General features: G+C 37.3%; 1 protein-coding gene across 16 annotated transcripts in view; it reads left to right on the forward strand.

The window, feature by feature from the left end:
* Positions 1–242: 242 nt before the first annotated feature.
* LOC129731687 (uncharacterized) overlaps positions 243–27,543 on the forward strand; it is a 377,272-nt gene continuing 349,971 nt past the window's right edge. Inside the window, exons 1-2 of one of the 16 annotated variants that reach the window (XM_055691878.1) lie at positions 305–374; positions 1,013–1,436. The gene's annotated coding sequence lies outside the window, so the exon portion shown is untranslated. Of the gene's footprint in view, positions 424–445; positions 743–1,012; positions 1,437–27,543 lie in introns of those variants that run through there. The other 15 variants (XM_055691869.1, XM_055691867.1, XM_055691866.1 and 12 more) reach the window with 15 other exon arrangements.

Consider the following 27,543-nt stretch of genomic DNA (forward strand, 5'->3'; position numbering starts at 1 on the left):
ACTGTCTTCCAGGAAGTAAACGGAACGCGGATCAAAACAGAGCGGCCTTTTTTCCCTCGACTCTGCTGGTGCGGGTTCAAACCGCACTTCCGCCGGGAGCGCTTTGCGGCAGCCCTCTCCGAGTAAAATGGTGTGCACAGGAGAGCCGCAACACGTGAGCACATCCTGCCAGCATCGGATGCGGATGGGCAGACGGTCGGACGGACGAACGGATGCTGCTAAATTCGGTGCTTTATCTCGGTTTCGCGTTGCGGAAGGCTTCCGAAGCAGGGCAGGTTTTCAGTCAGTGGAGAAACGCCTGTTCGATTGGATCGTTTTTTTCGGAAAAGATCGAAACGGTTTGGCCCTCATCAGTCCGTGCGGTAATCCGTGTTGTAAGGATGAGCCTGTTGTGTGATGGAAAAATGGTCTAGCTTCAGCGAGGTGTGTGTGTTTTTGTGTCTGCGCTTCTGCCGCCATTCAGCCCGACGAGGGGGTGTGGTATACGTATACGTAGGAAAAGGGATATCATTTTTGCTTTGTTTTTAACGGGCGGGTGTCAGTGGTGCTGACCGAATCCACCTTTGGGAATCGAATTTTCTACGTACGGTCATCACGGTGCGGTGGCGACAGAATCGGCCAACATTCTCGCGGAATACCAAATGTGCTTTGTGAGTTTGAGGAAACAAAAAAGTGCTTCCGGTCAACAACAATCAAGCGGGTGTCAGTGGTTATCGCAAAATTGGTAGGCAAGAGAAAAAAGGTTGGCTTTTGGGTTTAAATGAAAAAATATTATAGTCGGGAGATGGAAGGGTTCGTTAATGAATAAAATATGACCCCGTGTGTGACCAACGGCGCAGCGGGCGGAAATGAAAAGATAACATTGTGCGAGGACAGCGGCTGCCAAGCTTCGGTTGGTGACGAGAAGAAGCGAGCAAAATCTCGCAGCATTGTGCAATACTGTGACGCAGGAGTTTCATTTTCGAATCGAGTGACGTCTGGGGCTAAGGCTATGCTTTCATTTCGGAACTAGCACAAACGATTGGTGCGGAGTCGAGCCAAGGAATAATAACGACGGGGCGATTGCTTATTGGGTTAGTGCTGTCGAGCGTTTCTCATTTACTGAGGGCGAAGTTAAGCTGGCTGCAGGGGAAAAAAGTTTTTTATTTCGATCCTTTGTGAAAAACAAGTGGATTAGCGTAATTGGTGATTGCGGAATTAAGCTAAGCGGAACCGGTCGCTATGCTTCGATTGCTCTAAACACAGATTAACCGCAATCAAAAGAATGCTGGGTGGAACTCATACTGGTGACCGATAAACGATAACGCACAGTTTGTCTCCTGCGTACTGAAAATGAAGCTTAATTGTGACCACAGAAACAGTAGAGTGCTTCTAAAATTGAGCAGAGCTCATCATTCCTGTTCGGTGGAGCTTACTAACGTTGTCTCGACACGCAGGTAAGCTAATTATATCAGCTTTAGGATTTCATTTTCAATGGGAACATTTTCGAGCAATATTGATGTTATTTTACCCTGCGTTCACATAATATCTTTGAATTTGTTATGTTTGCATTCTTGTCAATGAGGCTCGGAAAATTAAAATTCACTGGAAAGCTGGTTTGTTGGAATACGACATATAATTGAAAATTAATTAGTATGGATTTATTCTGATTTATCGAATCAAATATTGCTGCTGTGGGTCATTAATGATACAACTGTTGGGTGTTTCAGATCTCGCTTAAAGAATCGAAAAGAGTGGACACAAATTATTCAGTTGACGATTATTTTAGTTGTGCCTGTTTTTTCTGTTCTAAGCTAAAGCTAGGAACACTTTTTTATAGGTACCTTTTCCAATACACAATCACATTTCAGTATAAAATACTGAAAAAAATGGCTGAAAATCAAGTTGATAAAACTATTAAACAGAGTTTTTTCCCAAAGCCTAAACTGGAAAAATGAAAGAATATAGCTTTTCAACCATTCCTGTGAGTTTTGGTGCCCCTAGCAAAGATAACTTTTTAGAGACTTGAATGAGTTTTCCCGTAGACCAACATCGAAGTGAAGAACCCGGCGAGTAATTACTGTGCGGAATTTTTGACGTACTTCTGCATTTACTAGAGCCATCAAAATTCACAGAAATGGTAGAAAAGCTATAATCTTTTTAACGCATTCCCGGCGGAAATTGGTACGATGAAACTATTCAAAATGGTTGAAGAACAAAATGATCTCTAATATGCAATATAGTTTGTGTCAATTGTAGGGTTAGGGCAACTTGTCTGAGCTTAAAAGAGCAAGCCTGTAGTACACTCTTTGACCGAGCGTCAAATATTTGTCACTTATTGACAGATAAAAATTTGGTCAAAGATAATTATTTGTCACTCTCCAATTTTAACATGGGGCAAACACGGGCAAACAACAACCATGATGTCAAATAAATTTGACCATTATGTCAGAAGGTCAAATATTTGACCATTAGACAAAAAGTGTACTACAGGCTTTACGGCGAAACTCATTCAAGTCTTTGTAAAAGTTATCTATTTCTATGTGTTTTTTTACACGGGTAGTTCTTTTTCAGTAATAAAAAATGCACACAAAGCCTTCTAGTTCTAGTTTCGGAGGTATTGAGAAATGAAAATCGATATCAGTTAAAGGAAATCCAAGATTTATTGACAATAAAGGGTTTATAAAATGGCTTATTGTTTATATTGTAAGTTTCATAAAGTTGCTAGTTGTATGCAAATTCACGCTATTTTTACAAGAGTTGAAAACCGACAAATGAAAAGATTATCTGGGTAATTTGCAGGATGCATGTCTTTTGGCACAAATTGTACATATTCTAATTTATACTAGATCATGGTTCACTAACAACAGCAACAAGATGTAAGATCCGGTAAAATTTTGAGCGATAATCATTCTGACGAATGATCATCAAATGGAAGTGTTTTAGGTATTCGATGGTCCTGGTAGGATGAAAGATTCAGCTAACATCCCATAGCAGCCAATTGCTTGCCATACCAATACCTTTTCCCTAAACTTTTAATCAAAATTTATTGTGTCTGTATTTTCGACCTGATCTCTTTCACAAACAGTATAAAATTGAGATCCTGATACGAGTATTTTTCTTGGAGCAAATTGCGTTTTACATTTTCCCTGCCTGTAGTTTTATGGTAAATTGGACTTCGAAGTTTTTATTAGGAATAAAACCTTGTTTTTCAGCGAATGTATTCGATTTTAAAATAATTTAAGAATCATTTTGGATCATACTGAAATCAATTTAGAATTTTTCAGAAATCATGTTAAAATCAGTTGAGTAGAATCATTCTAGTATAATTTCTCTGCCAGTAAGACGTGAACGTTCACGTGCTGTATCAATTTTCGACACCCTCATGGCGAAAACCTACCGTGCTGTACTGCTGTTCTACGCATAGTTGTCCCATATTACTTTTGGTCGATTCTCACCGATTTTTATCACCAATGAGTCTATTTTCATGTAAATTTTTGAAAAGCTTTCAAAAATAACATTGTTTGTTCCGAAAGTCTTGAAAAACCATACCAAATCTGTTTGTCCCATCGATGATTTTCTACACATATTTGAAAAAAGAACTCAATAAAACAGAGTGCTGTGATCATGTTTTGTTAACGGATGCTTTTTCTTGTCATTAATGTATTATTTCCAAACGTCGGCATTCTACTGTGTGATAGTATCAGGTCCGGAACAGCTTCCAGTTGTGATTTTTATTCAGAATACTTCGACATCAGTGTCGTGCAGTGCAGGGCACAACTTGAAGTGGTCTAGATAAGTAACTGTTATTTTCCCCCCTACACTAACACAAAGTTAAATTGTAAACGAAGGACGTCAAACAAAGCCAGTGTCTTCAATCTTTCTTCCAAATCATATACTGGACATCTGTATGCGAGTAGGGCGCTATACAGGAAGACCAGTTATACAGATTTTTCTGCAAAAAGTACTCGAAGTTTGTGCGCATAATTGTATCAAAGTGCAAAAGTTTGCATTGTTGAGATTTTGTACAGATTGATGATTACTTAAAAGGTTTGCTATTGATCAAGTGACGAATAAAATCATAAAGTTAGTTATGCTCTGATCTTTTTTTAATTGGAAAATTAACTAAAAGGTGGTTACTGAAGGAGGTAGTTATTAAAGAAGTATAAAGAAATTCCTGGCTTGTATCTTTAAAAGTCAATGTTACCCCGATTGCGGGAGTTTGACCTGTCACATGAATGTTATTTCGTTTTTGAAAAAAATCACTCCATTAAGTATAAAATTGATCAGCATATCGTGTTGATCGTCTACCGAAATAATTGAATCATCAGCGAAGGCCACTATTATTGTGAGAGTGTTGTGATCATGATTAAACATTCAATTTGAATAAATATATGAGTTTTACTACTAACTGGAATCTTATGCTTCATTTTTTTCGATTTTTCTAGCTTATGAATAAATGTTTTATTTAATATGCCTTAATTGTGAATAATTTGGCGCTTTGTCAACAAATTTGAGACTATGTTTTGGCAATTATGTGTTATCTGCATTTTCTAAATTTTTGAGGCTTTGAATCTTTGCATGAAACTATGCCAATTTTTCATTTAACAGGCAACTCTTGTATCGACAAGCAAGAGAGAATCGACGTCGTGTCCCTGCGCGTCAGCGTCGGTTGGAAGAAATAAAGAGGTTGTGTGTAATGCTACGGTATGAGTGCGTCTTCGGCCCGTATGAGTCCTGCTCAACTATGGTTTTTTTGGAGTGTAGCGACTTCGCGACGTATGCCTGAATATTATTCATGGATCACGGAAGCCTGCTCGGCTGATTGAGGAGCTATTGAGCGCCATCTACCTTCGGATAGAGTACAGCTGCTCAGTGAAGGAGCATAGTATATAGGGATATAGAGATATAGTATAGACGGTTAAGCTTAGGAATGTTTTTGTTTCAGCTTCTCTCGATTCCTTGTCGCAAAATTAAAGTATATTGAAAACCGAGTTTAAAATACTTAATAAATTTTCAGCTGAATAATTGTTGATATTCAAATTTCTTACCTGAGAAAAGATGCCTACCGCACAACTTGTTTGTGTGTTTCGCGATATTTTTTAATTGTTAAAATGTTTCGAAATTTTGAACTTAAAATTTGTCCGACTACTTCGTTCCGATATGCATTGTTATTTCTTTGCTGTTCATGACTTCTCTGGCTTTTGAATGATTATTTTTAGCTCAAAGCTTAATTGTGTTGCGTCTATGATATATAGCTAAATTTTTGCTATATATTCATAGTCGCAACACAATTAATTTAGGACGTTTCGTTTTAGGTGTGTGTCTTCTTTTTTTTAAATTCATAGAGCTTTGGATGCGTGGAGCTGTGCCATTTTCATCGTTTATTATGTCTTTTTTGCGTTAACGATTGATACTAATGGCGAATATTCATATAGTTTAACACATGAGCAGGCTGGATGCGACCATACCCGCGTTTAAAAATAATTTACTTTTAACATCTCGCATTCGAATATAAATCACATGTCAAATGTGATGAAGACAGCAACTGGATACCGTGTAGTGGCCGCTTTAAACAACGTCATCGCGATATATATATATATATATATATATATATATATATATATATATATATATATATATATATATATATATATAATATATATATATATATATATATATATATATATATATATATATATATATATATATATATATATATATATATATATATATATATATATATGTATATATATATATATATATATATATATATATATATATATATATATATATATATATATATATATATATACTTATATATATATATATACTTATATATATATATATATATATATATATATATATATATATATATATATATATATATATATATATATATATATATATTTATATATATATATATATATATATATATATATATATATATATATATATATATATATATATATATATATATATATATATATATATATATATATACATATATATATATATATATATATATATATATATATATATATATATATATACATATATATATATATATATATATATATATATATATATATATATATATATATATATATATATATTAATTTTTCACAGCATTGTTTTTTATTATTAAATATATCAACTTCATTGATTCTAAAATAACAAAAAAAAGATAGATAGGTTTTGTTTTTAGTACAGTGATCAGTCGTTTGAGGTCGGTTTGCGGTGGCTAGTGATCTGGAGATTCGTATCGCGTAGCTTACTCACAGGTCATAAAATCGGTGCCTGCAAATCAGCTCGTTGATTCGCGCTTAGCTTTTGTATCTGACGATTTTTTATTTGGTTTAAAAATTATTCTCACGCGGGATTATAAAATATCTGATCGTATTGCCTACCACGGCGAATCCTGACCTTTTCTACCCCATCATACTATACCCTTCCTGTGACATCCGTAGAGATGCAGAGGTGAACTCGGTCTCATAACAACGTTTGTCGAACTAAAAATCCTCTTCCTATTTTTCCCCAACGACTGTAAGGACGTGGCCGGTACCGTTATTGATCTTTTCAAAGCGAGAGTTACTGAATTGTTGTACATTGAAGATGGTAAAACATCCCAAAAGCTATCTATGTGGTTCTCTGTGCAACTTCACTAGCTCAGGTCAATCACAGAGGTGCAACTACGATATGTACGGTCGTCAATGCTCATGCTCATGCTCATGCTCGATGATTTTCTACACATATTTGTCCCACTAGATTTTTCTATTCTAATCGATCACACTCATCACTAATTCCCATATTTACAACTTGAGAAGTGCTACATAGCAATAAAAACTCCTCCTTACAACGTTTGGCTACATTGCGGGTGTCAGAAATTCGGTACCGAAAATCACTTTGATTGATTATTTAAATGCGGTACGTTCATATCTTTGTTCTACTACTTAGTCTAAATCGTAGTGACCTACGGATAATCACGGGACTCCTCACCGGACACTGTCCCGTTTTTTATCATTTAAAGAAAATCGGCGTAGTGTTGAACGACTCCTGCCGATTCTGCAAATCTGAACCAGAGAGCTCAGAGCATTTGCTTTGCTCTTGCGAAGCTCTTGCTTCCTCTAGGTACAACTTCTTAGAAAGTTACCTTTTAACTCCATACCAAGTATGGAGGTCCAATCCCAAGCAGGTCATTAGTTCCATCAACTATGTTGTACCTAATTGGGGTACAGGTTTACAACAAAACAGTTCTACTCCATCAATGAGTACGAACAATCCGTAACCTGTGCACAACAATCGGGGCCCGCCACAAAAGACAATCAGCAAGAATGTCGCAGTGGCATTTCAGTACCCAGTGCCCTTCAGGCATACATAGAAAAAAAATATCTTTGTTCGGAATACCTGAACCTTGTGTGCTGGTTTGTAATCTGAATGCCTTACCTTTTCGAGCATTAGAAGATAAACCCATGAGAGTCATACGAATGGGACACCCGAAATAATGCTCAATGCTAAAAGATGGCGCTGTAGTGGTAGTGGGTAGTGGTAATGACCGGAAAAATTGCTATTAATTACCCTGTTTTTATATTATTCTAACTTTCTAGTACTTACTTTTACTATAGAATCTTCGTTATGACGTCCAGAATCTCTGGTCAATATTTCAAAATCATCGTACGGTACATTTCTGAGTAACGCCCTTTTGAAGGTCGTAAAGTACCCTAGTTAAACAAACCAGAAGGCTGTGTACTAGTTGGCATAACATTTGTTTGCATTTGTTTCTAGCTATATCGAATTTAGTGACGGACCCTGAAGGCTAATGTGAGAGGAATGATGGGTGACGTTACATCCGCCCCCACTTCAATATGCTGTGAGTCTTCTCGACGAGGAAGACATTCACCAGGGCACTTGATTGTTGGTTTCGTCCTTATGGACACCTGACGAAAGGTTCGGTGGATTCCAGCGGTCCTATGTACAATAAAGCCGGTTTGCTCGTTACCCTTGCCGACAGAGTGCAGGGTTTTAAAAGACCCGCTTCCATTACTTTCGTGATGAGATGAAAAAGGTAATCTGTGTGAATAAAACAGAATCAAGGTCATGACGTTCTGACCGTTTGGGATTCATTTTTTGATGCTTAGCTTTTCCTTGAAGACCTCTCTTACATCTTCTAATACTAAGGTGTATCGCCTATTGAATCATCGCAATCGTCTTGCGATTCATACCGTTCGTCATTGCGTTGAAGTTGTGGCGGGAGTGCCTTCGCCTAATCGTTGCATGTGTTAAACTCGACCTCGAGCTATACTGTCTTCGGCCTCTTTTTAGTCTTCTTCTCTGCTTGTCGTCTCCTTCGACCGTCGACACCCGATCGTCCAACTCCCCGCAACCTATCCGCGCTTTATCCTATGGAATGTCCTATTCTTCTACTTACATACATATCTGTGCCCAAATTATAACTTTTCGATGCTTGTATTAAATTTATCGGCATTGCATCCATCACCCGTCGTAAGCAACGTGAAGAGGAAGCAGAGCTGCTACCACGTGATTAGTGTTACCTCCAATTACCAAACTTCTTCATCCAGAACGACTTTATAAAATGACTAATAGTATGGGAGCAGTTCATTCCCTGGTCGACCATCGAGGTGAACAGTTCGGCTTCCCTTCGATCTGAGCTGGACCACACCAGTGGTAATCCAATTCAGATTTCGTTGTTGAAATACAGCCCGAAAATCAACGAAACCGGCAGTGGGAAGACTTAGAAGCCATTTAGTTACTGCCGATAATAAGTTGTGTAAGTATAGTGTGTGGTATATATTATGTGTGTTAGGCATGTGTGTGAATGTAGCGTTATAGTAGACACAAACTTTTACACCTGCCTTAGTCTTACGTCAGCCCATGTTTGTGCACTTAGGCACATATCCTCATTTAACTTAAAAATTTCTTAGTTATTACCAATTCCAATCATTCTGAGCGACGCTGACATGATGTTTCAAAGACATATAAAACTGTACAACAACCCAACAAATTGGTAATGATCTGGAGATGTTCAATGCAGACTAATACGATAAAATTTTCATTATCACATCCTTTTATTTTTAACAAATATTGTAAGTTCTGATTTTAAAATTATGTTTTGTTATCTAGAGAAAATGGTAAGTTTTTGAAAGCCTATTCAAAAATAGTGTTTTGCTGCGTTTCCAATTGAAAATGGTTGATGATTGAAAAGCAGAATTCATTGGCGATGAAAAGCTCACTTACTACCAGACTATAATTTTTATTTATTTTTCGAGTATTCTGTCAAATTTAACGCTTGGTAGTATTTCGCAGAGTTATATACTTCTGCTGATTGAAATCTAAATATTTTATTCTTCAGTAGCTTTTGAATGATGGAATGGTATTTATCAAACTTCTCACCTGCTCTTCTCAAACAGAAAGAACCCATTCAAAAATATGATCTCAAGCTTCAGCGTTGTTTTTTTATTTTTTTGAATGGACATTTGACAGATGTGTACGCAATAAGTGCGAAAAATGTAGCAACTGGTTTCCCGCCTCAAGACAAGAAGCATTCTTCATTCGTTCGCACCCATCTGGGAAGAGTTTCCATGAATAGTAACGGCCCCATTTTGCATATAAGGAAAAATCGATAGTGGAAAAACATTATACCCGTCATTTTGAACATTTATTTTCCACTAATAAAAGCGGCTCCTTCCGTAGCAAACACATGGCTTGGCTTCCGAACTGGAGCCGAGAAAAATCCGGGCCCTTGGCTCCAGATGGTTGTCTGTAGTTCACGGGTTGGTGGAGAGTAGTCAAGTTTTCAAATTTGGCTGATGGTAACGAAAACATCGCGAATTGTACGGCGCAAGTTTTTCTAGCACAAGTATGCAAATCAAAATAACACAGCTGAGGAATTTCGCTCTAAACATTCAGTTCAACCTTTACCTCCCGGCATGATGAACTACCTTTTCAATAATTTCTCAAAATACCTGAAATTTCTTGCGAACATAATTGATTTTGTACAAATCTGTTATGTTTTTATTGTCCGGTCTTTCCTCCCTGTGGAACGGTATGTAACCTTAACAGGAGGCACCCCTGCTTGTTTCGTGCCTGCCGTGTTCCAGCGAATAATTTGCTTTATTGCTATTTTGCTCCTCCGTCTTTCACAGAGGCAGGTTTTTTTGCTCGTGTCATGCCGCCAGTCGTTGCCGCCGCCGGGCCAGGCCGAGCGTGGTCTCCTCTTGGCGAATACCAATGCTTGTTCCAGGAAAAATTTAAAAGTAATGAAATTTTTGCTTATTGGCAGGAACCTTTTGAACTTGTTATGTTGCTCTAGCTGTTACCCTTCGTGTCTGCACTTGGAGCTGGAGCTGGGTGCGGTGGTAGTGGAAGAAACGCGAAAATGGCAGCATTGACAGATAAAATATGGTTTCGTGATAAGCGTTCTTAAGCGACGAGAGAAAGAAAGAGAAAAACGCGGGGTGTTTTGTTGAAGGTTTGATTAAAATTTTGAAAGGTGTACCCAGCGGTGCGGCGCAAATCCTGAAAGTTGATAAATGATGCACCCTTCGTTGAATCCGTAAGGCAGAGCACAAGCGGACTAGCGTTACGACAATTACGCTCACACGCAGTTATTAGTGGAAGGTACTGCTGAGTTGAGTTTTTGAGAGAAGAGATATGAAGGGCAACCTGCTTTGTGTGATAAATGAATGTTTTGAATTAGTGCTATAACCTTTTTGTATTTTATTTACTTTATTTTTTATTTACACTATTGAAATAAAGTTTTCAATGTTAGAAGACATTTAAATTCAATTTGCTGCGATCATGATTTGATAAATTCATTGATAAATTTGATTATGCAAAATGCAATACGTGTCAACAGGGACGTATCAGCAAAATTTTATCTGGATAATAGGTAATCGCAACAATTTGGTTTTAGAGTGTGGAAATAATAGCAGTTCCTACGTTGAATACAAAATCAAACTCAGCTTTAATTTCGCATTCAGATGGAAGTACTTCGCAATGTTTGTTCAAAGAAACCAATACAGGTCTTGCCCGAGCATCTGTGCAGAACGATTATTACAGCAATAGCAGCCATATAAACCCCATCTAACTATCAATCATTCTATACACTGCAAAACCAATCGACATTATTATTTAGTGTAATACCAATATTTTCTTCCTTCGTCTGGTGAATGATTTATAAGGGACGGAGTGGGAGTGAGCATCTTGCATCATAATAAATCTCGCAGCGCATTCTACAGGCATCACGATTCCAGCAGACGCAATCTTTACTGAGACAGCACCAAGAGATGGCGCATTGTAGGATGAATGTAGGAACCATAATGGAAAAATGACAATAATCCCTGGTATCAGTACGTGTAAAGAATGGATAATGGCAGATATAATAGATTCCCTCGACAGATTGATGGTTGTGCAGTGCCGTACAGGGGAAGGTTCACTCTAACGAGACCAGTTAAATCTGCCCAAATAAACTAATTTTTTGCTGCTTGCTACCTTTGGGAACAGAGATACAGCGCAAAACCTAGTTCATAATTATTCCAGTGGGACGTCCGAACAATTCCGATTTCCAACATTTTCATCTCCGTTAGACAGGAGCCAGCTTCTTCAACTTCTGACAGGTCATTATTACCGGGAAGTACGAAACCATCCAAGAACGACAAGCACCAAATCCGTCCTTCTACTGGTGTTTGTGTATTTACGTTTTTTTTTCTTCTTTCACATCCATGAGTTTGCTAGGAGCCACCTCTCTAGTGCCATTCCATCGCCTGACAGACCGTCCGCCTAACAACCATCCGGTCTGAGGTATCCATCAAGCATGTGAAACTAGAAGGACTTCATCAACATCTCGATCGTTGCTGCTTGCTGCTTTTCGCTGCACCATCACCATTACTCTCGGAGCATGCCTTGTTCGGAGGAGGCCCTCTGTGTGTGCTGTGCCGTTTTCCCGAGCAGAATGTCTGGAGCCTGTCAGATCCGGTGTGGCGAAAGGCAGGTCAACGGATCCTGGTGACGAGTGTCGAACGCACTGGCGGCTGCCCTGTTTCTGACATTCTAACGAAGCTATTTTTTCTATAGTGTTGTTTTTTTTGCCCCGCACCCTTTCGGCGCTATTACCGCACGTACACACTTTCCCACAATCTCTCTCGATCTTCCAACTAACTCCGAAGAATGGCGTGCTGTTCGGAACCGCTGCAGCATATCATTAAACAAGGATGAGTGCGGGACGATTTGGTTAAAGGCTTGCTCCAGCGAGCAGGAAAGGAAAAAGTTCGACTGCGAAAGGCGGCAAGAAAAGCGAGGAAGATGCGGGGAAAGTTATTTCGCTCTTCCTGTGGTTTGTGGTTTACCACTGCAGACACTGCCTGTGATGTTACTGGGTTCAAGCAGCCTCATAACATGCCGTAAATGTTTGGAATCAAAATCATTGATTATATCACATTGCTCTGCCTGATATTTCAGACATCGTTGTACTTTCATAATCATAGTTGATGAAGATTGCCTCGCGTTTAGGCGAAAGTGTGTCTAGGACCACTTGTGCTCTATTCCAAGCAACGGTTTGAAAATTGTTTCAGACAAAGTTTGGTAGCGAAAAGTTCAAATACAATAAAAACACAAATTACCATCATCATCAACATGAGGATGGGTAAAAAAAACTATCAAGCCACTCAGTATAAGTTGTTCGCTTGCGTTAATGCAAGCACGGATTACTGTTATAAACAGTGATGCCGCAATATAAGGGGCAAACCGCACGGTACAGCAAAGGCAAACTTGGAGAAAACAAATTTCCATATACGCTGTTCTGCTTATTGTGATGAAACCTTCGTCGAAAAAACAATTAGCTTTAATCTCGAACAAAACTTCCAGTGTGTTTGTTGCTGATGCTAATGAAACTCGTGACCAGGTGGCTTGTAGTAAAATTTTCGAGCACCTAGAAGAATGGCGGCATTAGGTTAAGGACCAGTCTACGAATGTTGCTATTTATGAAGTAGCTCACAGAGGAAATTTTATTTCATAGCGATTAACGTTTCAGTTTCGTGAGCTTCCTTGGAATATAGACGAATAAAAAATAAATAAAAATGGCATTGTTGTTTTAACTATGTTGTTGACATCCTGAAAAAGCTTCCCTCGAATATTACTATTGGTTCTGATATTTCTCGCCAAACATGTGAAAAGGGCACATGTGCCATAAGTAAACAAGCCAAATTTTCTCGTTTTTTGATGAATACAAGCGAAATCTAGCCTTACCAATAAGATTTATTGAAAAATGAAGGTACTCTTAATCAAACAATCTTATTTGTACTGGTAGATTAAGCTTGTGTTTATTAAAAAACGTGAAACTGTGGCTTGTTTACATATGGCACATGGGCCCTTTTCACATGTTTAGCGTGATTTTTTAAAAAAGAAGAGGTTCAAGCGAATTTGCTGCGAAGTTATTTGGAATAAAAAAGTGTGCTTTAAATAACAAAAGTGTGAAAATAAGGAGTGATTCTTGATATTCGAATTTAATTATAACTCACATTGTTCTATTCAGAAGTTTTGTTTGGGAAAACATTTAGCACACATTTTGAGTGGGACTACGTCTTTTTTTTATACTGGGATGCATTCTGTAAAATTGGAAATGGAATTAGCGAATATTGCGTCAGATTTAAAACGATAATAACAGCATAACCACATGATGGATAACAATAATCAATATGTTTTTGGTTAGATAAAATGTTGAACAATTTTGCAATACGCTAGTCATCATTATTTTTTCATTGCAAAGCGGTAAAAATCGATAAAAGTGTCGAGCATTTCTAGCACAGATGACATGAACAGACACCAACCATTCCCTGTGATATTCTCTGTGTCAATATCAAAAAAAAAAAAAAATTGACACAGTGTTCCCGTCCCAATAGGTCAATTAATGTTTGCTTCCATGAGCCTATTAATTAATTTGATGTCTCGAAGGTAAAGGTTTTTCGAAAAAATTTGAAACAACCCCATTTTCTTGAACAATTTATAAACCTGTCAGAGCGTAATTAAAACTGATGTCTTGAAAGAAAACATGCTGAGAAAAACAATAGTACCGTAGAGTATATGTGGAGCAGAGCGGCGCTAGTTTCTCGTCGTCTATTAGGATTGCAGTGGGCACGACTTCTATTCGCGTGCAATTGAAACTTAAATGCTACTACTGATGGTAACTAATGGAAGATAAACTTTCAATCTCATGAATATGGTTACCATAAAAACCATACATTACTTAACAAAAATTGAACATTTTTGCAACGGTTATAAGTTATGAGTATTTTTATTTAATTTTATCTTCGATATTCACTAAATAATCGTGACCGACATAATATCGAACGAGTAAGTTCCTAAAAATACTAATTCATAAGGAGTAAGAGCCGGCGAGGGCTTGTGTATTTTTTCCATTTACTAAGATCTATTCAGAATATTTTTTTTACATTTTAACATTGTTAGATGATATTTTTTATTTTAACTTTACAAATAATATTCTATACTTATTTTAGCTGTTTTCTTAATATACTGAATGTAATTGTTGGCAAATGAAACAAAGTATAAAACAAAAATTAATCTTTTTAAACTTTAACTTCGTTGTAATTTTTAAATGTTGTTTGCACATAAAAAACACTACAGACACCACATCACCAAGTGTAAATGAAGTTCTTTCGAGTGTTATTAAATATCTTTCTAAAAAGGAGGGGGAGGCTGAGAATTAAAATACGTAAAACATTGAATAAACGACTAATTCTATCTATAATTCCAGTAATTACAGTGTTTAGTCACACGTCGCCATTCCATACAACCCGAGGGCTGTATACCTTGTAGTATTTTCTGACCCTTCGTGAGTTGATTTAAAAAAAATACGTTTTTATGACGTTGCCATGAATATAAGTTTTTATACAAACAGCTGGTAAAGTTTTTTTTACAAATGTAGAAATTTTGCATTGAAGTGTTGTGAAATTAGAATGGTTTTCAAACATTGCGGTCGCAGAGATTAATTTTTTTCCATTTCCTGTGCTATGGATTCTAAAGTTTAGGCACAAGTGTGTTAAGTTTTTCTCATACACGCAAAAGTTCAAGCTTACATCATCCGATGTGTCCTCTCAAAACGCACATCAAATGCTCTAGCTTTTACACAACAAATGTATCAAAGGCATAACGCAACAGCTGCGTAATGAATACATTTAAAGAGATTAAAATCAGAATATGTATAATACACACAAAATCATAGTGTTTCGGTAGACTTCGGTTTTGGGCAAACGATCAGTTTTGGGGCGCTCAAAACACCGCTGGTTACTTTCGTGAGTCGGTGCGTATCAAAAGCTCGTGCACCCCTAATCACCGTCAGCAACCGAAACAGCCAACAGCCAGCCTCGTTGCAACAGAATTTACCGACGCTAGTGCCAGTAACGTGGAACCGAATGCATATGAATAAAACCAGAATCATCTTTAAATGCAAAATGTTTGGAACATATCCAATGTCTTTTCAATTGTTATTGATTCGATGATGTTTTTGAATGACCGGATTCATGATAGTGAATCGATCAGTTCATATTTTTGTTAACCTAGTCAGCGCCAAAATTATCAGTAGTGATTACTGCTTGCACTGCTTTAACAATAGCAGCATTTCGGAATATATATAGTTTGCTTGTCTTTCAGTCACGCGCACGACAAACGAAAGTTACTCAAATTGCCTTTTTCCCAAGCAAACTCTGAAGCTGAGGTACACTAAAGTTTGTTATTTTTTTGTGGGTAGCAACGCAAACACTCCTATTCTGACTACAAGTTACCTTTGCTTTTAGTCCTCCACTCACCTCCTCTCGCCAGGTATGGAACCAGTCGTAAGAAAATCAAAGCAAACTGCGTCTTAACTAATATTCGGCACACGTGTTAAATAAGCACATGGCTATAGGCTCTGATACAGGTGCATCGACAAAAACCACCAAAAACGTTATAAAGGGCGGAAGGCAATTTTAAGATGTAAGAAAGACTTAGTATCAAAGATATCAAGCATGTAAATGAAATCTAAAGTTAGCCAAACCACTGTCGGTTGCTTATGAACGTTATTTTATAGTTACATGTCCAATAAGTTCTGTAATGTCATGGCATTACCATTAAAATTAGGTTGTCAAGTGATGGAATAAGGCAGTACCTGTTGTAGTTCATTGAGAATAGACTATGAAAAAGTCAAGAAAATAATGGGGATTATAAACCTTTTTGCTCGAGAAAATAAGCAGTTTGGTTTTTTTTTCAAAGTGTGTAGCAATTTTTCTATGCATTGAAATTGTAATTTTCAATAGTACAGTTATTCGATAGCAAAAAGTTGTATCAATTACAACCGAAGACGTTAATATCGAACATTTATAAAAAATTGAAGAAAGCCGGCTGTAACTCGCCAAAGCCGTTTTATGCAAAACATCATATCGAGTTTCAAGTTTTAGCTTATGGTGCGTGACAAGCCGCACTTGAAATCTATCCAACTTTCTCACTATTACTCAAAGCTCTAAAAAAAAATTACAAAAATGTTTATAAGAAGTTGTACTCAAAAACAAAGCAATATAATTTTTTTTCGATATTTTTAAAACTAGAAACGACATTTAACCTACACAAGACATGCTGCACATATTGTACCCCAGATTAATTCTTTAAGTATACTACGACGTTCAAGATGTACAGAGAAAGGGATAATTATTTTGCTGATACGTGAAAATTTTAGCTGTTTCAAAAAAACTTAGAGTATAAGATAAACCCATTCCCGACGAGTGACATTCAAACTTTGATTCAAGTTCAACAATTATACTTGAAAATTTTCACGATGAAATTATTCAGTAAGGTACAGATTGATCTTTAATTTGCAATACAGTTTGTGTTGATTATGTTTATAGTTGATGAGTAATAAGAGTTTGAAGTTCATTTTCTGAGGTAAAAACTGATTTTTCTCTGCCGGGATCGGGTTAAGCTTTTGACCATTATTTTTGCTTTTGACCATTATATTTGCGGAGTTTTAAAATTTAAACATAGGTTTATCTACTATCCTGCAAACGCGCTACAGCAAGCCAACTTTTTTATTTTTTATCAAATAATATTTGTTTGCTTATGTAGAAGAAGACGAAAACAAAGAAGTAGACAAAGGTGCTGGTGATGGGATGAGGATTGTTATGTTGTTACGCAACACTATAAAAGGTTTCTGTGATGGAACGCAGATGACAGATGTTTCATGCGCGTCATTTATCATGTGTGAAGTTATATCGGAGTATTAGAGAGGGATTTAAACTACCCATCAATGATTAAAAGAGGACAGTACTTCGATATTCCAAGCTTTGCTATTGTTAATAACGAATTGCAGAGACAAACTTTTGCATGTGTGAATATTTTTTGAGCAATCCAGTATTTTTTCATGAGCAATGGTTTTTGTAAATTGTTTTTTTTTTTCAATCACATTTTGTAAGTTTATTTTCCGTGCTGGGTATTTTCGTCACTGCGATCAATTTTTTGATATTTTGTGACATACATGTAAGTTTAGTTCGAATATAACATATGTATTATCAAACAATTGAGAAAATGAACAATTATTCAAGATATGAAATTAAAAAAAAATAATGGAGAAAAAGTCTTTAAATATTGGAGAAAACAGCTGTGCAGTGGATCCGTAAAAGAAGCGAGATGCAGATTCGTTTTCGAGTAAGCAATCAATCCACGATCTACTGAACGAAGTATTTATCGCAGTTTAGATAATTAATTAAGTTTTAAACCAGCGCTGGTCATCTGCATCGAATTTTTCGATAGTGTCATAGTTACATCTTGAACTTCAACTCGATATTTCAAAAAAAAATCATTTTAGATTTAATACCAACTTTCAATAGTTCAAAATGCATTTGAAAGTGGCTAGCCACTACGGGCCAACTAGTTGGAAAATATTACCAATACCAGTACGAGTCATCATGGCAATGCTAGCACCGGTTAATACTTCAAATGCGTTATGAACAACACACTTCCGTTGTACTAGTACCGAAACAGTACAGAAACTGTTCTAGGAAAACGCAATATTGATGTGGTTACGCACAGTCCAACTTTTGCGTAATATTTTCAATTTACAAACATTGCTGCAGGCCTCTGTTGTGGTGAATTTATTTAATCAACCGAGTTTTTTATTATCATTGTCATAGGCATGTCGGGATTTTTTTTTTAATTATCATTTAGTTAATATCAATTGATTGTTATTTAATTATTGTTGCCAACTAAACGTTGTTTTTAGTATCTGCTTTCTGATAATATGTATTGTTTACAATGACAACTATTGTTTTATCATATAAACCGTCGGAATTCGAATATTTGTAAATTTTCTGTTAACAAGCCATCTCAACTCCAACCATTTTTTGAAGATTTGAATAAGCCTATTTATTCGAATCAGTTTAGAAGATTTTAATTTGTTCTTCCCGCTTTCATATATGTTGCAAATTTGAACACCCTGACGAATTTAAATAGCAGTGTTGCTGTAATTTTTGGTTTTTAACTCTTAGTTCTCTGACGCCAATCAGTATTTTCCACTTATTCAAATAATTTAATTTCAAGATAATTTGAAAGTTAATTGATAGCTGGTGTCTAAAATTTTCACATTAAGAATGATTCATATACCATGAAAGTCTTGCTGAAATTTTAATATCAAACAATTTTTCATTTTGTAGTGAACGCTTCTTTTTATTGAATTTCTGATAGTGAATGCCATCACGAAGTATTGAACCTTTTGCATTCTAGCGCTTTAAAATGGTTAAAATATACTTGTGAATCACAAATCTTGCTAAGTTTTCAACTAAAATTAGTAAAGAGCATACAGAGGTACCGTTTTGATTCAAACTTGGAACAGTCTCAAACTTAGAACACTTCAGTAAAATATCAAATTATTACGGCTAGTGTTATAAAAAGTATGATTATTATACACAATTTCATCCCTTGGAGTGTCCTGCACCCAGTGATGTATAGCTTTTTACTAGAGGTCCACTTCCTGGGAATCAGCAGGTGTTGAAAAAAGTGACAGTCAGTATTCAGATGATTTGCCTATCTATCTCTTAGTGTGATTACGTTAAAGTGTTCGGAGTTTGAATCAAAGCCGAAATCTAAATTTGTTTAAAACATGAGTTTCATTGATTTGTTAGTGCTAGAATGTAACCATCAAAGCTTAAGTGTTCGAAATTTGATGCAGTACGGTTTTTAAACATAACTAATTTAAAAACAAGTGAACTAATGGTTATGCTATGTATCTAACAACAATACTTGCAATTAGTGTTATTCTGCAAATTGTTTCCATAAATTTGCTCCCAAAGTCTTTGTCCTTATTTTAGATTACTTTCCCAAGTATTTCTGCATCTATTGTTATTTACTGTGACACTGTTTCACTGCGCCCTGGTTCGAGGGTTGGTTAGGGGTTGAGAATGTCCAATTGAGTTCAACGCAGTGAATTAGTTAGAACTGGATTATTTAATAATACAACCGGTTTTAGTATTGGATTGTTGAAAAACTCAGTTGGTTTATTGCTTTCTAGTTTAATTAAAACAATCACTGATTATTTATTTGTTGCATCGTCTGATTACTGAATTACACGGGTAAACACAAGTTTTCCCGTCGAGTCCAAAATGAAAAAAAAAATGAAAGATTATAACTATTTAACCATTAAGGTTAATTTGGGAACCCCTAGAAGAGATAACTTTTTCATAGAGGTAAATGAGTTTACTCGTAAGCCAACGTAGAAACGACGTACCGGCGAGCAATTACTCTGCGTTGAACTGATGTAATTCAACCAGACTAGGGGCACCACAATTCACAGAAATGGCTGCAATGACTGATTTATCTGGATTTCTCGAATTTTCAGAGTATCTTCAGGCAAAAGGGTTTCTTTTTCCGGTTTATTCAGATTTCGAATGAATTTTGACAAAATAGCATATGAAATATTTAAAGTTTTTCATGATTGACCTCAAAAAAATAATATGCTCTGGTCTGGTTCTGGTAAATTATTGTTTCATGTTTTTCTAAAGTGAAATGGTTGGCTCAAACATTTCGATACCATTTTTTTCAATTTACCAGACACACTTCATCTCCTAAGTTACAACGCAGCATTCTATGCTCAAATACACCGAGCACACGTCGATCGGCTTCGTTTAGCGTTCATGATTCATGACCGTAAAGAACAAACGGGAGGATTAGTGTTCTATACAGCACCAGATTCGTGTGAGTCTGTAGGCTACGGGACTTCAACTGGCTACGTAGTCCATAGAACCGCTTATTCGTAGTTACAACTCATTGTTTGACATCGCAGTACACGTCGTTGTCAAATGTCACAAGGGTACCAAAGTATATAAATTCCTCAACCACTTCGAAGATTTCTCAATCTTGCTCCATCTCAACAACAACAGCTACCATGCACTTCATTTTGGCAAAGTTGATTATAAGCCTAAACAAAACGTTTTATTTGATCGGTATGACGTCTTTGGCAAAGTTGTAGATAACAATTTTGTCTTTCTAAAAAAATATACACTCTGAAGAAAATTTTTTTTTAAGTTAGAAGAGATATGAAAGATTTTTTAAAATCTATTTTCTAAACTACAAAACATTACATGAACAATGAAACTGATACGGTTATGGAGAAATCAGGAAGAAAATGTGATTGTGATTTTTTTGCAAACAAATTTTTTTTTAATGTTTTTTCGAGGGGCATATTTGTTGGAAGGACAAAATTGTTATCAACAACTTTGCCGCAGATGAGCGGGGGCCTAGTGTGGTTGGTAACGTCTCCGTCAACCACGCTCGACGCCTGGGTTCGAACCCCACCGCCGACATAGGTGTCGATGGTTGTGAGGTGGCGTGATCCACTCACAACCAACCCAACTGGTCTAGATTCAATCCTAGCCGACACCGGGAGATTTTATGAGGCGAAAAATCTCTGGGATCACGCCTTCCATCGCATGTGGAAGTGAAGCCGTTGGAGCCGGACCGTTAATAAACGGGTCGTGAGTTAGGGTCCTGGGTGTGGAGTCGCCTCCCTGGGCGTCGGTGATTGGCCACAACAGTGCCGGAACTAGACCGACGGAAAATAAGCGAGAATAAAAAAAAAAAAAAAAAATTTTGCCGCAGATGCTATGCCAATCAAACAAACCGTTTTGGCTGTAGAAATATGTTTAATTTACAATGGAGTACTCAATGGGTAATTAAAAATATTTTAACATTTACATTTACTACAAATACTTAACAATTGCTTTATTAAGGTGGCTTTTAGCCACAGGCTGGTTCGCCACCATTTAGTAACATTCAAAACGATTTGCCAATTATCGTAGAGTCTTTGGAAAAGTTGCAGATAATAATTTTGTCCTTCTATAAAAAGGACCCCAGTGAGAAAAACATTAAAAAAATTATAACTTTTTTTCTGATTTCAATATCGGACCGATTTCATAGTTCAGTGTTTTGTAGTTGTCATAAAAAACATTGATTTTTTTAAAAATAAGCTGTTTTAGATAATTAATTTTTAATATTTCTTTAAGGCTGATACAAATTTCGAATTCTTTTTGTGTCCAAGGTCATCGAAGTAGCAGAGGGGGTGGCAAAAAATAAATAACACCGAGACGAAAAAAAAGAAATATCTTTGATCAAAGTTTGTGTGCAAGTTATGTCGTTTGTAACTTGCACTTAAATAAATGTTGAAAAATAACACTTTATTATTATTATTATTTATTTCGCTTGCCTTTCGACGACACTCTCGCTGTTACCTGACTCGTTTGTTGCTAAATTAAGCATTTATGATGTCGGGAAACCAATGAATTGAACAAAACAGTTTGAGCTTTTTTTTTTTCCCCTTCCAATATTCAAGATTTTTGAAGGGGGGGGGGGGTGACATAAAATAAAAATAAAATTTGTAATGGCCTAAATTAAAAAAGAAATGTTTTTTCAAAGTGTGTATTTTTTTCGAAAAAATGAAATTGTTATCTACCACTTTTCCCAAGATGTCATACCCATCAAACAAACCGTTTTGGCTCTAAAAATATTTGTATTTATCAATACCTTCCTAAAATAGCATTTTTCAATAGCTTCTCAAAAATGAGTCGTGTTTTAAAAAATTAATCCAATAGCACAAAATGCCATCTTTTGCCCTGGGAAACTTCTACACAAAGTTTTAAGAAAATCAAAACTGACAAATAAAACAAAATATGAAAACTGGGACATTTTTTGTGGAACTGCTCTAAACAGCATGTTAGCGTATGCCATTCCTTAATAATGCTGCCATTTCTTTGCACGTTCGCTCTTCGGATTTAACCTGATGAATGAATGATGAATAGAAGGTTCGAGAGCGTGTCCCCGTTGCCTTCCAACGTCATTCAAGTGACTGATGTCTCGCACGGCTGTTCTTACGCATGATGTAGACCCCTCTAGCGTCATTCGAATCAGCTCAACCAGTTTCGTTGAAAAAAAAAAAAAAATGGTTTCAACATTATCTGCCACATGCCATTTTGCATGACTGACTCGTACACCGCCACAAAATCCATGAGTTTGTAGGTTGTTTTCCTAGAACATATCTAGGGTCTATCGCAGGGTGTTTCAGCTTGGTATTCACGGCCAAAAGGTTCCGCCAACAGTCTCAACCTGAAGAGAAGGTAGGGGAGTGTTGGTGAAGGAGGACACGCTTTCAGATATTGTCATTTCCCCCAGCCGCTTTGTCATTTTTTAGCTCGCTAAACGCATTTTGTTCCTCAGACTGTGTGGACACACAGCTCGTCCGTTCCTATCAATTCTCATACTATTCCTGTTTCGTTCTTCTTCATCCTCTCCATGCAGCAGTGTTTTTCGTGCTAGTGAGTACAGATACATAATGAATATCATGCCGTGTTTCGGGCACTAGTTTTAAGTCCGCTCGAGCTTTTCGTAGAACTCGTCATTTGTCTAAGACTGCAGTTGGAGAATTTCCCAAATTTGAAGTGTTTTCTGTACACCACACTTCATACTACTGGTAGTATCACAGTTGAAGTAAGTAACATATTTATAATTTATATCTGTGCTTCTGTGTGAGGATTTACTCTTTCGTTTTAAACTTTCTACTGCTCTACTATACAAAGCCGCGATCCATCCTACCAAATCAAAGCAAAGCAAAGCCTTGGAGCTACATTCTGATTTTGAGCTCGACTTTCTGTTTATTATACACAGACTTCGCAGCAAACTGTGAATTGTACAGGACAATTGCGGGGCTAGTGCTATAATCCTACCGACACTAACAGTATTTCCCTAGCCGGGACTTGTTAGGCCAGCAACGTACCATCAACGTACCTACGGACCATCTTAGGCGGCATCCATAAATTACGTAACGCTCATAGGGGGAGAGGGGGTATCCTTGAGCGTTACAATTTGTTACACAGGGGAGGGGAAGAGGTGAGCTCAGCGTTACGTAACGAAAAAATCCCTGGATAGACTCTCCAAAAACGAACATTTTTATCAAGGAAATCTTTCTGCAGCGTTACGTAATTTTTATGGGGGGGAAGGTGTTGGCGTTACTTTTCGTTACATATGGGGGGTGGGGGTCTAAAACTCGGGTTTTTTGCGTTACGTAATTTATGGATGTCGCCTTACCAGTAACGCCAAATTACAGTTCCCTGGATAGAGACTTTAGAGGAACGTTCCTTCTCTGGTTAGGTTTATTCTAATATCTGATAACTTCACTGGTCAACCCGAGTGCGATCGTAAAACTCAAACTGAAAAAATGAAAGATAATAGCTATTTAACGATTCCTGTCAAAACGCGTCAAAAGCTCCCAGCTACTCCAATACAAACGATAAGAACGATAACCGAGCGCCTCCTTTCATTGCTGAATTGGTGGAGACACTTGGCTAACCAGTCGACAGCGTTCTAGGGAACGAGTTTATGAGGAAATTTGAATCTAGAGCTCGATAGTATTATTCTAGCGAAAAACTTTCTTCCACAAAATTGTAGAATATGGTGGAGTGCACATTTTCCTGTAATAACAAATTAGGGTGACCCAAATTTTCGATAAAATCCGGCATCCAGCTTTCTTATGCTAGAGTTGAACGATGTACTACAGTGTTGTAGCCTCGTCAATGTTGAGTAACGTTTTGGAAGAAATTTGTTTTCTATCCTTCAAAATAACCGATTTTTAACCTATTTTACTTATTCACAAGAGGAAAAATACAGGTGCGATCCAAATGCTCAAACTGGAAAAAAAGAGAAAGATTATGGCTATTTGACCATTCCTGTGAATTTTGGGGCCCCTAGTCATTTCGAACACGCGTCAAATACTCCAACGAGAATGATATCCGTGCGCCTCCTCTCACTGTTAAATCGGTGGAGACGCTAGGTGAATGTTGCTGTTCCGTTAATTTTAAGCAACTTTGTAAAAAAGGTTTTTCTATCTTTCAAAACAACTGGTGTAAAGTTACTTTATGTTCTATAAATCGTAATATGGTGATAATGAAACCATTTTTACCGTTATGAATTTTAAGTGCGAAAACGAAATTGTTTAATTAAAAAATAAATAATTTTTTTCTGCTATTTTTTTTGTTAATCTTATATAAAAAAAGTCTTACAGATCAATTCAAAACCTACAATTTGACTCAAGAAGATATGAGGGTATGATTTGCCATCTTATTTTTGGCACCTGGGGTCGGATTCTAACCTCTTAGCATCATTCCGTTTCGTCAGCCATCTCGGTTTTCAAAATGACATTGGGAGTTGATTTTTGGCTTCTGAAACATATCTTGGCTCCGTACCCATATTGGATAATATTCAACAATTTTGGGCTGTTTTATAGACATCGAAAGAAGCTATCTTGAATTGGTAATTTATTACAAAACATTATTGGCTCCATACAACTCGCTCTTAGATAGTTTTTTTTTATGCAATTGAAGGTTTTTGAGCTACGATGTACGCCAAAATACGTTTTCAAAACATTACTCTTGAGTCCATTATATTCCTTCAATTGTGTTTCTGGCTTTTGGCTTGCATATACTCAAATGATACCGTTTTAGATGGTATATACACTGTTCGTTCGCTAACTGGGCTAAGGGCCTAGCCCAGTTAACGAATTTCGCTCGCTAACTGGGCTGACATTTCAAATGTCGTGAAATATCGAGGGGGATTCGGATGTAATTGCGCTAGGCAAAACTATATCATCGAAAATTTTAAAATGTTTTAAACAAATACACTAAAAATTCTGATTGATGAACAGAAAATGAGAAAAAATAAATTGTTGGCCTCGCGTGTGCTTTATTTGCATTAAACGTTGCCTGGAAACAGTTCTTTTCATTAAATATTTATTCGATCTGGAAACCAGTAGGTGGATATCTAGTGGATCGCATATGTGATAACAACCAAAATCCATTGAACTGAAAAAATCAATCTCAATTTACTATTCATGTGCCCCTATCTCGTTTTGACAGCAATATGAAAAACGCTGATTTTTGACGTTCATCTGCTTTTTAACTGGGCTATAGCCCAGTTAGCGAACGCCCAGTTAAAAAGCAGCCCAGTTAAACAGCACCCAGTTAGCGAACAGTATCTGTAAAAATAGCGCACCTAACAAATAAATCCTCTTATCAATAGAATTTCCGGGGACTTAAATTTTGTGTTACTAAAAACGGTACCATTTCATAACACCATGAAGCAGCAAACATTTCATGACATTGGATAGCGTAACAAAGGTGTATCTCTTAATTGGATTTTTTCTTCATCATGTATCAACACCCCTGCCGCTACTGTCAGATTCGCTGCTATCAATGAGTGCCAGACATCGAAGAGATTGAAAAACGATCGCCAAGGCAACCGAACATCCGTCATCGCAGCTTGAAAGCGAACCAATAATGTCTACTTATCATAATGACATTCTTCCACTACAATACCATGCGTTGAAATACACACGTATTTCGTCGCTTGATTTAAATCTGTAGCACATTACAGCGTCATCACAAAGGCACCCGAATGCTTACGCTGGTGTGAAATTTCCACTCACCCCCCCCCTAAACTTGCCAGCAGTGTGTGCCTCTTTGACGATAAACACTTTGTGCTCCGGCTGTCTACTTATCCGGTTTCTGCGTGCGCCTGCCGATAGATTCGGTCTACGTACTCTGCAGACAACCGTTCCCATTGTCACCCGGTTGAAAAGCTTGCAGGCGTTTACTGTGCTATTCAACCCTACACGCGTACATATTTCAATCTTGTGAGTAAACTTTGATACACCGTACCCAGGCCCCTCTCGCTTTTCCTTTCTCACTGAGCTCAACTCAATCGGAAAGTTTATCCTAGCGTCTCACCATGCCCTGCTACGAGGCACATTCGTGCGGGGATTAGCTTCCCGGCTGCTTCCGGCTCAGGTGGGCGAATCGATTGCGGAAGTGTGTGCGATTTGGGAACAGGCCCAGAGAAAGGAGTAAATTGTGTGCCCTCATGTTGGGTCGTTGGATGATTTATAGAATCCCAACAGACTTTCATTGGCTGGTACAAATCGTCTTACCGGGCTAGAGGCAGCGAATGATGCAGTGCTTTCGCATTTTAAGGGGTCCTTTGTTACGGAAGTGTGCTTCGACAGAAATATCCGACAGTACAGTAGCAGGATCCAATTGCTTGGTAGGAGTTCATTTGACACACTCCATAGACTAAGCAAAGCTTGAAGTGTGCCAAATTTCACGCATACCCTAACACCTTACGCCATTGTAGCCAAAGGTGCCTAAGCGTGTACAGATTAGACCGGTTTTGAATAACAATCAATCCTTTTGGCTCGTTATTATGCTGTACTTCCAACAGAGAAAAGTACACAGTGATACACTTTGGCCTACAAACGTTTGTTGAATGCTTCACGGGAGGCAGTTTATCCCGTCTTTTCACAAGCCACCTACCGAAAAGCGAACACGCACACGTGGCATGTGACTGTTACTTATATCGAAGGCATAATCTGTGAGAAAATGCTCGCGACAAAAGGTGGAACGTGCTGCAATGGGTACTGATTTATGGGTGGTACAATTCTGCTTGTCACACAGGGTGAATTGACGTGACATAAGGCAACTTTTGGCGTCGTCCGTCGGAAAGGATGTTAATAAGCAACCAACGAACGTCACGGCGAAGACGGTTGATCATGATGATGATGATGACGACGACGGCGGCGGTGGCGACGACGTTAAATGAAGAATGTCGAGATGGGTGACATTGCGCGTTTTGCAATTCCGCAACTGCCGCCGTGTGAAACGTAAACTCGTGGAAGGGGGGTTGAAAAGGGTGAAGTGTTTTATGACTTTGGGTTTAATTTATCATAAACTTTCAATTATTTGTCACCCGGTTCATGATTGGATTTCGCCAAGTCACGTAATGTCGAACAGGAGTTGAATGCTGAACGCTTGACTTGGTTCTTGCAAGTTGTTTAAGCATCGTTTGTGTCCCTCACATAGGATCAGTAAGAAAGTGCAACGGACTGCTGAAATAATGATTTGTCAGTAAGTGTTTGTTTTATGGGTACCTGTTAGTACCAATAAAATTTAATTAATTTTCGAACTATTTTATGTT

Source organism: Wyeomyia smithii, chromosome 3 (assembly GCF_029784165.1).
Source record: "Wyeomyia smithii strain HCP4-BCI-WySm-NY-G18 chromosome 3, ASM2978416v1, whole genome shotgun sequence".
Lineage (NCBI taxonomy): Eukaryota > Metazoa > Arthropoda > Insecta > Diptera > Culicidae > Wyeomyia > Wyeomyia smithii.